We start from the raw sequence: 14,442 nt of genomic DNA, 5'->3' as shown, positions 1-14,442 counted from the left end.
GGGCGATTCCAACTCTAGCCCGCTTATGACCCATAATGCGGTCTGTTCTTGGCCCATGTTTGGCCAATCGATCATACGACCCGTAGAAGGCCCATTGATGCTACAGCCCATAGAAGGCCCATTGTTTCTACGGCCCGTAGAAGGCCCATTGTTCTCTACAGCCCGTAGGAGGCCCATGGTAACTATAGTAAATATGTAGCCCATGGTTATTGTGGGCTAGTTTTAAAAAATAGGTTATTGCGGCCACTAGAAAACCGCGGGAAAAGAAATGCACTGACTACAAGCAAACAAATAAACAAGACAACAAGGAAATAAATAAGCAAGCAACTTACGCGAGGCTATCACGGTTATTACACATATTACATCCACTGGGCATCAAAGTTTGCCACCAGTGCAAATATAGTGAACAAAGTAGCATACCATATACACTGGTTGTCAAAGTTGGCGACCAATGCAAATAAACGCCGCAACAAAACAAGTTCCGAACTGAAACCACTTTAGAAGAGCTCAAGAAACAATATCCTGGGTACCCATAATGCTGGGAAGATGGTTAGCAAGCTTATTAACTTTCTCTAGTTTGGCGCTTAAATCCTCCAGTGCTTGCTGTTGCACCAGAAAGTATGCATCTGAATTCTGCAGGGACTTCCTTAGGCCTGCAGCTTCCTGTCGTCGCACATCTGATTGATGTCTTTCAACTTGAAGTTGAGACTCAAGAAGACGAACTGATTCAGGCAGCGAGTTCAAAGAGCTTGTGCCAGCAGTAGTGGCCAGTAACTCGAACACTACATCAAGACATGACATTTAGGTTGTCTCACTATCGTCAAGATACTTTTTAGCAGCTTTCTTGGAGAACAACAGGGATGTCTCACTATGTTTAACCTTATCTGCATTACTTCCTTTACCATTGCAAAACGGGGTACTCTTCTCCAATATTTTGTCCGCATTCTAAAAGAGAAACAAGTAGACACATCACATGTTTACCATGTTGTATATGAAACTCATTTTGGTAAATCATTTCAATAGTGAAGTGGACATGATAAAAGCATGAAATAAACATATATCTATGTACCATGGTCACTGTATGGTCTATATCATTCTAGTTTTTGTCGCCAAATTAAGATAGAGACACAGTTCAAATAATATTTGTTCAAGACAAAGCAGAATAGACATAATATAAGTGTGGGAAACTACAGAGCAATAACAACACTTGTAATGTGCATGACATGAGAACATAATTGTTTATTCAATTGAGACTGAAATCAACATAGACCAAGTTACAACGGCAAACTAGTTGAACAAACAGGTTCAAAACATACATGTTGCACCATTGGAGTTTCAATTCCATCCTTCAAATCTGAAAATAGTTGGTATGAGTAAATACAGCGATGCAAGAGCAAAGGAGTATTAACCATAGCTACAGAACCTGGCCTATAACAATTCTTCTTCTGCTTTAAGCGTTGAGTTGGGATTCTGGGTGGTGGTCCTCGTGCTTTGGGCACTGCAGTTCCCTTACTAACTGCTCGTGTTTGGGTGCTCTGTGGTGGAGACAGTGTTGTGTCAACTGGAACTGGTTTACTATCTGCTGGGGTTGGGGTTAGAAGGGGTGTAGCTGGTTCTTTGTCCAACTGGGTAGGGGTGAGGGAGTCCTGGACTAAGGGGTTCTCGGGCGTCCGACCTGTTATCCATGGGCCGGACTGATGGGCTGTGAAGACATGAAGGCCAAAGACAGTACCCGTGTCCGGATTGGACTCTACTTGGCGTGGGAGGCAAGCTTGGCGACCGACTATGAAGATTCCTTCTTATGTAACTGACTCTATGTAAACCCTAGATCCCCCCGGTGCCTATATAAACCGGAGGGGTTAGTCCGGAGAGGATAGATTCATTACCATAGTCATACAGGCTAGGCTTCTAGGGTTTAGCCATAACGATCTCGCGGTAGATCAAATCTTGTAATACTCATATTCATCAAGATCAATCAAGCAGGAAGTAGGGTATTACCTCGATAGAGAGGGCCCGGATCTAGGTAAAACATCGTGTCCCCCGTCTCCTGTTACCATCGATCCTAGGCACACAGTTCGGGACCCCCTACCCGAGATCCGCCGGTTTTGACACCGACATTGGTGCTTTCATTGAGAGTTCCACTGTGTCATCAACAAAAGGTTCGATGGCCCCTTCAATCGTTGATAGTGATGCTATTCGAGGGGAAACCTTCCTCCCCGGACAGATTTTCGTATTCGGCGGTTTCCTACTGTGGGCCAACTCGCTTGGCCATCTGGAGCAGGTCGATAGCTACGCCCCTGGCCATCAAGTCAGATTTGGAAGCTTGAACTACGTCATGGATATCCGTGGAGACTTGATCTTCAATGGATTTGAGACCGCAGCGATCGCTCCCCCTCGCCCCGATGAACATGACTTAAATCTGTCATCGGATCACATCCAGGAGATGGTTCCTGTTGCTGCAACGGCCTTAGAACCGAAGCAGATCGTGCCATCCGAGGCCACAGAGTCCGCGGCGTTGGAACCGCACATGGACTGAACACCCCGCAATATCTGCGTCAATGGAACTCCGGACTCGTCTCCGGCTATAAGTTCCGGACCGGGTACGCCTGCGGACACCGAGCTGGATCGGTTATCAATTTTCGAATTTAGCGCCGCAGACATCTTCCAGCACTCACCTTTGGGTGATGTGCTAAATTCTTTAAAGAATTTGTCCTTGGAGAAGGACTCACAGCTGAACTATGTTCGGTTCGAGCTAGAGGCTGATGACGGGGAATTTTGCTTCCCACCCGCCACCCACTTCATAGCCACTGTCAAAGACTTAACCGACGAGCTTGATTATGGCTCCAAAGACATCGACGGTATGGACGATGATGCCGACAAGGAGCAAGGCCAAGACCCGCCATTTACTGGACGCTGGACAGCCACCTCTTCGTACAATGTGTACATGGTCGACACACCTAAAAAAGCTGGCGACGGTGACAAAGAAGATCCAGCTGCGAATAAACCTTCCAAGACACATTCCAAGCGTCGGCGCCCTAAACGCCGTTCTAAGCCTCGTCGCTGGAAAGATGGCAACACTGGCACGGGAGAAAATAGTACTCCGGACGATGCCGAAAACAATGAAGACCCTGTTGGAGCTACATCCAAACAGGAGGAACAAGACAACGGGCAAGATAACCCTGATAAACAGGCCGTGCCCAGTGACCCGGATGACGATAGTTATCCTCCAGTTTCTGAGGGTGAGGAGAGCCTCGGCAGCGAGGAATTCATCGTGCCGGAGGCACCCCTAGAGCAGGAGCGCTTCAAGCGCCAGCTAATAGCTACTGCAAGAAGCCTAAAGAAAAAGCAGCAGCAACTCCAAGTCGATCAAGACCTACCTATTGACAGATGGACCGATGTCCTGACAGCCGAAGAATACGGCCTCAAGCGCCTAGTCAAGAGTTACCCAAAGCGCAGACTGCTACCTCAGTTCGATGAGGAAGCACCCGATCCCATACCTCCCTCACGTGGTCGGGATAGTGCGGCGGACCGACCACCCCGTGGTCGGGATAAAACGGCAACTCAGGCCGAACAACAGCCCGCCCCACCGCCTCGCAAAAAACAGGGGAGAACAGCTCGGTACCATACATATGACCTTCGGCAGGATCTGGACAGAAGAGCAGGACATACCAGATCAATCTACGGATCGCGAGGACGCTTCCCGACTCGGGATGACGCCTACCTATTCGGATGTGACAAACATAGTCACACCCGGGCCGTTAACCACAGACGGACTTCATCGGAGGTGCGCCGTGACGCGGCCCGATATAGAGGCGCCGCACACCCCCTCTGCTTCACAGATGAGGTACTGGATTACGAATTCCCCGAGGGGTTCAAGCCTGTCAATACTGAATCATACGACCGAACAACCGATCCCGCAGTGTGGATCGAAGATTTTATTCTCCACATCCATATGGCTCGAGGAGACGATCTCCACACCATCAAATACCTCCCACTAAAATTAAAAGGGCCAGCTAGACACTGGCTAAATAGTCTACCTAAAAATTCTATCGGCAGCTGGGAGTTCTTGGAAGAGGCCTTCCTTGATAACTTCCAAGGAACTTATGTCCGGCCCCCAGATGCCGATGACTTAAGCCACATAGTTCAACAACCTGGAGAATCAGCCAGAAAATTCTAGACTAGGTTCCTAACCAAAAAGAACTAGATCGTTGACTGTCCGGATGCCGAAGCCCTAGTGGCCTTTAAACCCAGCATCCGTGAGGAATGGCTAGCGCGCCACCTTGGCCAAGAAAAGCCGAAGTCTATGGTAGCCCTTACGGCTCTCATGACCCGCTTTTGCGCGGGTGAGGACAGCTGGCTGGCTCGTAGCAAAAACACAGCCAGCGAGACAGGCCCCTCCGAGGCCAAGAACAGCACCGGCAAGCTCCGGCGCAATAGGCACAAACGCCGAAGCAATGGCGACAACACCGATGACACCACCATTAACGCCGGATTCAGCGGCTTCAAGTCCGGCCAACGAAAAAATCCCTACAAAAGGAACAGTGAGGGACCATCCAGCCTGGACCGCATACTCGATCGTCCGTGCCAGATACATGGTACCCCAGATAAACAAGCCAATCACACCAACAGAGACTGTTGGGTCTTCAAACAGGCTGGCAAGTTAAATGCCGAAAACAAAGAAAAGGTATCACAAAGTGAGGACGAGGACGAAGAGCCCCGGCAGCCGAACACTGGGGTCAGAAGAAATTTCCCCCTCAAGTCAAAACGGTGAACATGATATACACTACACACATCCCCAAAAGGGAGCATAAGCGGGCACTCAGGGACGTCTATGCAGTAGAGCCAGTCGCCCCAAAATTCAATCCGTGGTCGTCTTTCCCGATCACCTTCGATCATCGAGATCACCCAACTAGTATCCGCAATCGCAGTTCGGCCGCACTGGTCCTCGACCCAATCATCGACGGATTTCAACTAACACGAGTCCTAATGGATGGTGGAAGCAGCCTCAACCTGCTCTATCAGGACAGAGTGCGGAAGATGGGCATTAATCCCTCGCGAATCAAACCCACAAGGACTACCTTTAAAGGAGTCATACCAGGCATAGAGGCCTGTTATACGGGCTCAAGCACGCTGGAGGTGGTCTTCGGTTCTCCGGACAACTTCCGAAGCCAAGAGTTAATCTTCGATATCGTCCCCTTCCGCAGCGGCTATCACACACTGCTCGGACGAACCGCGTTTGCTAGATTCAACGCAGTGCCACACTATGCTTATCTCAAGCTCAAGATGCTCGGTCCACACGGCTTCATAACAGTCAATGGCAACACTGAACGCTCCCTCCAAACAGAGGAGCACACAGCGGCCCTAGCAGCAGAGGTACAGAGCGGCCTTCTCAAGCAGAACCGCAATCCGGCTGCCGAGCCTCTGGACATCACCAAGAGGGTCAGGACCACACCGCAACAGGACGGCGTGGCTCATCAAGAGCTCGATTAGCAACTCGGCCTCCGTCCCAGTCCCGATGAGGTGGTGGCATTCGTACCACGCGTACATAATTACGCACTCAAAATTCCATGGGCATCGACGGAGGCACAAGCTAGCCTGGGATCTACAGCTCGGCTAGACCAATCCCAGACACACATATCACTTTGCTATTTCCCTTCCCCTTTTTTCAGGTTTCTTTCATGCGGGCCTCCTTCGACGGCCTGATTACTAGTCCTGTCAAAGGATAAACGCACCAGACTGGCAGGAGCATAGGCATACAAAGGGAAGCTCTAAAGGACAATCCAGCTATTACTCTATCCGTTTTCAGGACCCACACGCAGCTCGCCTTTGGTTGTGGTATGTCAAATAGTCGGTTGCTTACTGCACTATTTTGTATCAACGTGTTTCGACGCGTTAATCCAACTATAATGGAAACAGTTCATGGTCCAAATTCGAGGGCCCCAGATACTATCTTTGTTCTCCTTCTGTTTTACTTTAAATCACTTATTTCCTAGCAGCCGTACACTCTGGTACATTTCATAATTGCCAGGGGCTCCTCGTCGCCCCATAACATGGCAACAAAGTCCGAACACTTCTTATAGAGAAGTGCGGCACCCCGAATTTAGCATTATATGCATCGGCTCCGAATCATGTCTTTGGTCAATAGTTGGGTTGCCCGGCTCTTGTGCTTGCTACCCTACATTATGCTACATCGGTACTTCCTGATCAGATGCTGACAGCACCCTGGTCCGCATACCAGGGGTTGCGCCCATGTTTTATTATAAAACTCCTATGGCTAAGTGAGGGCGTTTAAGCTGCATAGTCTAATTGCCTGGTTCGTCGCGCTAAACAACTCCTTCAAGGACCATATAATTGGATCAAGATTGTTTAGATTCCATCCCGAACACCTCCGTACTATTTACGTGAGGGCAGAAGCCGACGACTGGCCAACCCTCAAATTCTATACACCACGGCCGCACAGGAGGAAACAATTAAAACATAATAAATGTTATATTACAAACGGACTTTGTTTTAGTCAAACAAAGCAAAGACAACACGAATGTTTTCATTCAAAAATAATGTCCTGCCCGCACTGCGCTGTTGCAAGTCGAGACCCTTCTATGACATCCGCAAAATATCGCTCGGGTGTGCGGTGCTCCTTGCCCTCCGGCGGCCCTGTGGCCACTTCAACGGCGTTCATCTTCGCCTACCACATCTTGCAACGGGCGAAGGCCATGCGGGCACCTTTGATGCAGACTGATCGCTTGACTGTGTCCAGCCGCGGACAGGCTTCCACCAGCAGCTTCACGAGACCGAAGTAGCTGTCGGGCATAGCTTCGGCTGGCCACAGCCGGATTATCAAATCCTTCATGGCTAGTTCAGCCTCCCTATGCAGCTCCACCAACTATTTCAGCTGGTCGGTAAAAGGCACCGGATCCTCTGGCACAGCGTACTGCGACCAGAACAGCGTAATGCAGACACGCTGCATGCTAGATCTGCAAACACCCCTGGGAAACTCCGAATCCGGGTTAGTAAAAGGTACTTCCTCTCCGCATACCTGCTTTGCATGTTAAATGCCTTATCCGCTGCGATCTTCTTGGCCTCCTGGATCTCCTGGAGAGCGTCCCGAGCCTCATTCTGTGCGGCCTCCGCACCCTGGTGAACCTGGGCAAGTTCGGTCTTTCGGACCGACGCCTCGCGCTCCAAGGCTTTGCACTTATTCACTGCGTCCTGGAGCTCCTGCTGGACCTCCTTGACCCGGGCCTTGAGCCTTTTACGGGCGGCTTGCTGCTAGACAGCCTTCCCCTCGGCTTCACCCAGGGCCTTTTTCAGGGCCTCGACCTCAGTCGCGGCTCCTGCACATATTACGATACTATGGTCAATATACAACACTTATCCTTCTTGAACACACAGCAAGTCGTCACTCACCTTGCTTCTCTTGGAGCCGCATCTTAACCTCGCCGAGCTCGCTCTCGGTTCGCTCCAGCCTCTACTTCAATTCAGAGACTTCGGCAGTATGCGAGGTTGCGGCCAACAGCGACGCCTGCTTATTCATACATATTAAGTCAGTCTCCTATAACAAAAGATTTGATCCTCTGGCCGGTTCTTCTTGCCGAACAACGAACAGTGTCTCAGGGGCTACTGTCTACACGGGGTTTTTCTCTTTCTTACCTCGAAACCCGTCAACAGGTTGCTGCAGGCTTCATTCAGTCCACTCTTGGCGGACTGCACCTTCTCGGTCACCGCACCCATAAGGACACGGTGCTCGTCCACAACGGAGGCGCCTCGTAGCGCCTCCATCAGGTTATCCGGCGCCCCTGGATGGACAGGGGCCACCGGTGGAAGCGGCGCACCCCCTCCTTCAAAGGGGGCCGCTCGCCCGACTCCGGAGCCGTATGGGTCTCCGGAATCGTATTCGGCTGAGGGCCGACCTGGATGCGGCCCTCTTTGCCAGTCTCCATGGGGATCGCCTCCCCCATGTGTCCGGCGGTGGAGGTCTCGCCTTGTGGCGCCTCCCGGACAGCGTCCTGGGCTCCTCCCCGGTTCGGAGCAGTCCTCCGGGACAACACTTCGGTGTCATCCCTGGCCCCGGGGCAATAAGCAGGCGGTGGCGACATGCTCGCCATCTCCGACGGAGCCAACAAACCTCCAGATGAGGATCGCTGGATAAGGTCGCGGGCCGGACTGCAATAGTAAAGTTAACTATGTCAAGATAATGAAGAGAAAGGGTCGGATGTGCGCATGAGCGAGCCATGTCACTTACAATGCGGTCTGGGGCTTAGTCCGGGGGTGTCGGTCCGGACTGCTGTCAACGTCCCACGCGGTGTTGACCGCTGGGACGCCCTTCCCCTTCTTGGCGTTTCCGCCTCCAGATGCGCCGAAGCCGCCCTCTTCTTCTTCCTCTCCTCAGGGGGAGGGTTGTTTTCCTCCTCCTCCTCTTCCTCGTCATTGTCCTCAGGGACAGAGGAATGAGCTTCATCGTCTTCGGACGTCACGTCCGAAGTTCCCTTGCGACGGGGGCCACTCTTGGCCCCCTTGGCCTTCTTCTCCGGCGCCTTATATGGCGCCGGCATCAGCATCTTCGCTAGATGCGGGATGACTGGTTCTTCAGGCAGCGGAGCCGGACACTGGATCCGCTTCGCCCTCTCCATCCAGTCCTGAAAAAGCAATGATAAACTCAGGCATCATCTTCAAAACAATTAAGTTGGGGATATGTCGGAAATAACATACCTCGCTGGCGGGGTGTTTACAATTGTGACCACGGTCTGAATCCGCGGCCGGTGGCTTCTCGTTGCCCTTAAAAAGCAACTTCCAGGCATCTTCATGGGTGGTTTCGAAGGGCCTCACCAGGGTTTGATGCTTCTTCGGATTAAAATCCCATAGAGGGCAACTCTTGAGCTGGCAGGGGAGAATCCGGCAAACTAGCATCACCTGGATCACATCGATGAGCTTGACATCCTTGCCTATCATGCTCTGGACGCGCGTCTGCAACGCTATCAGCTCATCGGGTGAGCACCAGTCCGGACTCTTCTCGACCTAGGAGGTGAGTTGCATGGGACCATCGGAGCGGAATTCGGCAGCCGCGGCCCAGGTGGTGCTACGGGGTTCTGTGATGTAGAACCATTGTCTCTGCCACCCCTTTACCGTCTCCACAAAATTGCCTTTCGGCCAGGAGACGTTGGGTAGCTTGCTCACCATGGCTCCTCCGCACTCCGCGTGCTGGCCATCCACCTCCTTCGGCTTCACATTGAAGACTTTGAGCCACAGCCCGAAGTGGGGATGGATACGGAGGAAGGCCTCACACACAACTATGAACACCGAGATGTTGAGGAAGGAATTCGAGGACAGATCATGGAAATCTATCCCGTAATAATACATCAAACCGCGGACGAAAGGGTGGAGCAGAAACCCTAGCCCGCGGTAGAAATGGGGGATGAATACTACCCTCTCGGTGGGCTTCGGCGTGGGGACGGCCTGTCCCTCGGCCGGCAGGCGGTGGGCGATCTCCTTCACCAGATAACCGGTCGCCCGAAGCTCAGTAATGTCTTCCTCCTTGACGGAGGAGACCATCCACTTGCCCTGGCCTCCGGATCCGGACATGGTTGTTTGAGCGGAAAGGAGATGAGAACTTGGGCGCTGGAGCTCGAGATCGGAAAGGCAGAGGCAGAGAGAAGGCGTGAGAGGGGAAGAGGGAATCCTTATCCCCTTATAAAGGCCCTGAATATCAAGCACCTCCTCACTCGCCTTAGGATTCACCTATTCCCAAGGACCGTATAAACGGCACGGTTGGATTACCCATACCCGCATTGATAAGAATCCCGCGATAAGGGGCAGGATCTCTGCTTTCACAAGACGTTCCAATGGCAACTGCGTCTTGGGACATGGAACATTGAACACAAAAGCGGATAGGAATTATGACCGGTCAGACGTGAAGTCGTGCGGCAAAAAAGTTATTGGCGGATGGAACTCGTGTAAAAATATATTCTTTCTGCGGTTATGTATGGTGTGTGTGATAGGTCCGGATATTATCATCGCATGTGAAGACTATCTTGAAGTTCGGATAGAAGGGAACCCGCCTTGCAATGCCGAAGACAATCTGCGCGCTGGACTCCTCGTCATTGAAGCCAGGTTCAGGGGCTACTGAGGGAGTCCTGGACTAAGGGGTCCTTGGGCGTCAGGCCTGTTATCCATGGGCCGGACTGATGGGCTGTGAAGACATGAAGGCCGAAGACAGTACCCGTGTCCGGATTGGACTCTACTTGGCGTGGGAGGCAAGCTTGGCGACCGACTATGAAGATTCGTTCTTATGTAACCGACTCTATGTAAACCCTAGATCCCCCGGTGCCTATATAAACCGGATGGGTTAGTCCGGAGAGGATAGATTCATTACCATAGTCATACAGGCTAGGCTTCTAGGGTTTAGCCATAACGATCTCGCGGTAGATCAACTCTTTTAATACTCATATTCATCAAGATCAATCAAGCAGGAAGTAGGGTATTACCTCGATAGAGAGGGCCCGAACCTGGGTAAAACATCGTGTCCCCCGTCTCCTGTTACCATCGATCCTAGGCGCACAGTTCGGGACCCCCTACCCGAGATCTGCCGGTTTTGACACCGACAAGGGGTACAATCTGCGAGAGTCTGGGTTATGTGTGGTGGGGCTGGTTCTTGGGCAAGTACAACCGTGGATCTATCTGTATCGACCGGTAGCACTGTCTTTTCTGAAGACTGTGTTGTTACTCCCTTAGATACTGCCATCACCCTCTCCAATTCAGATGGCTGATAAACAAGAAAAGTAATTGAATGTACAGACATTGTATGATAGACACGTGCAATGGATAGTGGGGAATAAAAGAGGGCACGAAATAATTCACATTTATGTTGTCTAACCAAATAGGATAGCATGACACAATTTCACATATATGATGGCTAACTAAACAGGATAGCATGACACAATTTCACATATATGATGGCTAACTAAAAAGGATGGAAAGACATAGTTCAAAATATGATGACTATGTAAACAGGATGACATGATATAACTATATATTGTATTTATTAAATAGGTTGGCATGCCATAATTCACATACATGCCACCTATGAAAACATGATAGCCTGATATAATTCACGGATAGTGTTGTGGGAAACCACGGCCACCTATGGGACTAGGGGACCCCTTACTAGTTCGGCAGGGGGACGTCGCATTGCACAAAGAGCAGAGGAGCATGGGACAGCACGACAGAGATGACGCATGCAATTTTACCCAGGTTCGTCACGCCGTGAGGCGTAAAACCCTACTCCTACTTTGGTGGATTGATAGTGGAAGAGTGGTGATAGAGCATAGTACACTTGCCCGGCAGGGGTGGCAGTGGCTACGCGCGTATGGGTGTGAGTTGTCTAACCTCGTAACCCTTTCTACAGTTGCCATGGGCCTCCTTTTACAGATCAAGGGGTTACCACAATGGCAAAGTAGTCATTATGCACTGATAAGATAACAAACAGTGCTATCATACCTAACTCTGCAGGCTGACATGGTGCATTAAATGCACCGTTGAACGTCATGTCATTGGTTGCCCGGCAAGCCCTGCCGGGCTATCTTGCCAGCTTCACACCTGCTCGCTTGACACGGCGTAGGACAAGTGTTGTCTGTAGGCATCCTCTGTATAGAAAAGCTGCCATGTGGCCAATGGCTAACACTAAGATACTTTGCGGCTTGACACCGCACTGATTGACAACATGGGTTGTGGCGGAGTGGTTGGGTGAGGTGGTTTTTCCCTCGCGAGTCCCGGCAAGCCCTGCCGGGACGTCTTGGGCACCTTCTTCTGGGGGTGGCCTCGCCCCTGCCGGGCTCGCCTACCCGGCAAGGGAGGCTCTTCTCCTAATGGTATCTTGTTTCCTTGGCTTGACTCTGGTCCTCTTGATCTGCATGTTGGTCCTTCAAAGCTCTTTGTCTCTTGTACTCTAACTTGGTTTAGTGCCTCAATCCTATTCCCGTGCATGTGCACAGTCTGGGCAACAGACACAGGGTTTGTTGCACTGACAGAAGCCCCGGGCGTGTCCCGAACATGCTGAAGAGGCGGGGTAGGGCCTAATAAGTGCAAACGCGGGGATGCTGAAGAGGTTGGTCTCTTGAGGTCTTCTTTGCTTCTTCGTTAATCTTGAGCTTGGGTCAGTTTCCGATTTCCCCGTGCGTTGTATGTAACGCTGCGGAAAAACTTCGGTCGTGGCCCGGGGATTGCCCACGTCCCACGATCATGGGGCGGAAACTTCCATCCCACTTGCCTACTTTCCCGCATGCACCTGCCACGTGTTCTGCATGCATTGGGCATGGTTGGTGGTGGATGCGGAGGGCGCGGGAGGAGTGCCATGGACGAAAATCGGGTGCTGATGGTTGGAGCAGAGGGCCGGCCTTGATTCTTAGAGCCGTAGAGGGTGCAGAGAGGCCGTATTGGAAGAGCGGGGCGGCCATTTCCTGTGTGAGAAGCCAACCCCTGCCACTCCCTCCTATAAAAAAGGGGCAGGGGCAGTGCCTCTCCGCACACACTTCTTCTTCTCTGCAATCCTTCCCTCCTAGTCATGGTGAGAGGGCGAGGGCGCGGCGGTGTCCCAGCGGCGACGTAGAGGGCTTCTACTCGACGGTGCATCCCCCCTCCTCTGGATCCTGTGGTGCTCGAGGAATAGGAGGGCAGGGCGGCGCCTTAGTTGCGACCCCTCCGGTGGCTCCTCTACCAATGGAAGGCCACGTCGAGGACCAACCTCGAGAGTTCATCATCAGGCTGTAGAAACCTCTGTGCGGTCACCTTCGCCTCCCAACTCCCTTCGCGCAGGAGATGGAGCTCGAACAACCGCGCGCTCTGAGGTTGCACATGACGGGTTGTGGGAATGGAGGCATGTGGGTTGATGTCGACTTCCCTGCCCTCACGTGATGTACCTCCGCCTTGGTTGGAAGACTTTTGCTCACACCCACGGATCCTCGAAGGGGCACGTTCTCCAGTTCAAATTAGTGGAGAGCGGCCTGCTCTCCGTTAAGATCTTTGGGTGCTCAGGAGGTCGCTTAGGGTGCTGCGCGGAGAGCTCGACCGACGAAGAAAGCTCCTCCTCGAGCGAAAGCGATGAGGAGGACAGTGACGGTGATGACGACGACAGCGGGCGGAGGGGCGATGACTCTGACTCCGGCTGATCGCAGCCTGCACCATCTTCATCAGGCGGCAGCACCATCATCTGCATCTGTATCTCCTTCCCGGCAATGCGATTTGCCGGGGGAGTTGGATGCAGAGGTGTGGATGGTGCTCCCGGGCTCCTCCAGCAGTCCCCCAGCTGGACCCCGGCAGGCTTCCTCTCGGGCTGCAGCACCGTTAGCCCTGCCGAGCCCTACTGGCCCTAGTGGCAGTGGTCAATGGGTCGCCTCCGCCGTGCTCTCCATCGATCCGTTCCCCGGGGCTCTCCAGCTCCCGTCGGGCTACCTCTCCTAGAGCCCGAGGGGGGCGGGCTGGGCTTCTGCCTAGGCACTCCTTTTGTCCTCCTCACCTTCGACGGCCGTGCCTAGTAGGAGAGGGACAAGAAAGGGCATTATGGGGAACTTATCTTTTTTCAATCTTAAACTTGTAGGCATTTGCCAAATTTTAATTCAAATAATGTAATCTCTCGAGTCCATGTTTATGTTCTGTAATGCTTGTACTTGTATTACGTGCATATTAATGAAAAAGATGAACCTTGCAAGGAACCCGTGCATGTATATGTCCATGCAGAGGTGGAATGCCTCTTTAGTGTAAATAAACAAGTTTTCCCCAGCAGGCTATCTTGCCGGTAGTTTTTTGCTTGCCGGAGAACTATGTCTACCGGGCAAAAAATAAAGGGACCAGCCCCCCGTCAACTTCCTTTTACCAAAGGCCACTGCGACCATTCTGATTGAAGCAATGTTCGAATCAAGAATGGGAGCACCTAAGTTTCAAAGGAGTGGCAAGGTTTTCTCATGCACAAGTTATAGCTTACAGAACACTAATGGTCAAGAGGTAGAACTTATCTGTTTGGCTTGCCGGAGATCGCAATGTTGGTTCATCTTCCCAACTCCTTGTAGAGGCCAGGTTCACGGCAGGAACCTGCAGCTTCATGCAGATGGGAATGATGCAAGATGTGATCCTATTTATATGCATATGCAACTTCTCATGAAATGCTTATGCAATGCTCTTGGAATGCTCATGCATGCATGCAACTTGGTCGGGGCCCCCCACAGTGCTTCGTTTATTTTTCTCTTACACAGGGTCATCGCCCTGGCCTTGCACAAGGGGTTACATGCAGCTGAGGCAAGGCCTGTACAAAATGCTGGTTGCTGGGCAGGGGCCAACAGTCGTGCCTTATGGGTAGAACTTGCGGAGATGCTCAATATTCCATGAGTTTTGCAACTGAGTGCCATTTCCGGTCTCCAGACAGAATGCGTCAGGTCTGGTGACTCGTACTACCCG

The sequence above is a fragment of the Aegilops tauschii genome, chromosome 6, assembly GCF_002575655.3.
Source record: "Aegilops tauschii subsp. strangulata cultivar AL8/78 chromosome 6, Aet v6.0, whole genome shotgun sequence".
NCBI lineage: Eukaryota > Viridiplantae > Streptophyta > Magnoliopsida > Poales > Poaceae > Aegilops > Aegilops tauschii.
Note: the sequence above shows the minus strand (reverse complement) of the source record.